Source organism: Nannospalax galili, unplaced genomic scaffold, assembly GCF_000622305.1.
Source record: "Nannospalax galili isolate Female #2095 unplaced genomic scaffold, S.galili_v1.0 scaffold1299, whole genome shotgun sequence".
Taxonomy (NCBI): Eukaryota; Metazoa; Chordata; class Mammalia; order Rodentia; family Spalacidae; genus Nannospalax; species Nannospalax galili.
In genome coordinates this window covers 836411-838255 of record NW_008343660.1, presented here as the reverse complement: position 1 = coordinate 838255, position 1845 = coordinate 836411, and positions in this window count along the sequence as shown.

Genomic DNA, 1845 nt, shown 5'->3' with positions numbered 1-1845 from the left:
ATATCTCTGAGGCATTTTGTTGTTGTTGTTGTTGTTATTATTATTATTATTATTATTATTTTATTATTATTATTGAGTGATGTAGTAGGATTCAGGTCACTGTGGGTGATGCCACTCCTCAACAGGTGGTCCTGAATTGTATTAAGAAAGCAGGCTGACGACAGGCCAGGGGAGCAAGCCAGTAAGCAGTGTTCCTCTGTGATCTGTGCTTCATTTCCTGCCTCCAGGTTTCTGCTTTGAGTTCTTGCTCTGGCTTCCCCCAGTGATGAACTGATCAGGAAGTATAAGCCAAATGAATCTTTTCTACCTCAAGTTGGTTTTGGTCAGAGTAGGGTCTTTAAAAATATTTTAATGATTTTTTTTTTAATTTACGTGTACAAGTGTATTGACTGTATATATTTAAATGTACCTGTGTCATGCAATGCCAGTGGAGGTCAGAAGAGGATTTGGATCCCCTGGAAGTGAAGTTACAGATAGTTGTTAGATGCCATGTGGGTGCTGGGAACCCAACCCAGGTTCTCTGCAGGAGCAGCCAGTGCTCTTAACTGCTGAGTCATCTCTTCAGTCTCTGGTTAGAGTGTGCTATTACAATAGAAAGCTAACTAGGACAGGCCACTTCCTCCTAGCACTAAATTCTTTTAAATTCCAGGTCCCTTTAATAAGATGATGCTATACAGCAGTTCCTTCTGCATGAAATAACTACCATCATCATGACTTCGGCTGAGCCTGATCACTAAACATAGTCACAATTGGGCTTGTTGACGGTTGTGCTCATTCATTAAAGGAGTGCCAAGCAGGGTCACTGGACCCTCACCTGAGTATCCAGACACTCTTCCCAGCCAACTAGTCCAGCCTTGGAAGACAAAAGGAAAATTAGGAAGAACCCAATAGAGGAATGCTTTTGGAAGCCCTTGTCAAGAAACTCCAATGGACTCTCATATGAACATTTGAAAATTGCCCTGTTCTGACTTCTTTCTAGTTCCCTGTCTAGAACTTGTAATGCTAATTACTCTTGCCTTTATTTCTCCTTCACATCTCCTATTCATGATTCAAGGACTTACTTTTCCCCTTAGAGACAAGAGTTATGCAATTTGGGAGTCTTTTAGATAGACCCACTGAAGGGGTACTCCAACTGCCTCACGCTGCATCCCTGTTCAACATGAGAGAAACCAGAGAGGTGTGCGTCCCTCTTCCCTATTGGCAATTTGGGTAACCCCTTCAGAGGATGGTGTGATAAGAATAGGAATTTGTTATGCAGTTAGGGTAGAAAGACCCCAAAGGAAAGTAGCCAGTTTCTTGGCTAAAACTCACAGTGTCCTTGGGCCTCTTAGCAACCTACTCTGTTCCAAAGGCCAAAAATGTTGAAAACATTTGGGCGCTTTTATCTATTCCTTAAAAGATTTTAGGGTTACCTTTTCAGAGGGGGGAATGTTGGAGAGGAGGGAGTGGGCATGGATTTGATCAAAACACCTTATATACATATATGAAATTCTCAATAAAGTTTTTGTAAAAGTTAAAAAAAATCTGACCAAAAGAAACCACAAAAATATTATTTTATGTGTATGAGTGTTTTGCCTGTATGTATGTAACTAAGTGTCCCATGTGTGTACAAAACCCATGGAGGCCATAAGAGGGTGTCAGATCCCTTGGAACTACAGTTATGGACCATTGTTATCCACTATGTGGGCACTGGGAATTGAACCCAGTTCATTTGTAAGAGCTGCCAGTGCTCTTAACTGCTGTGCCATCTCTCCAACCCCCTTGCCATGTTTTTTTTTTTAATACTAATTGAAGTAAAATTCACACAACTGAAAATTAGTAATCTTGATATGCACTATTGAGTAG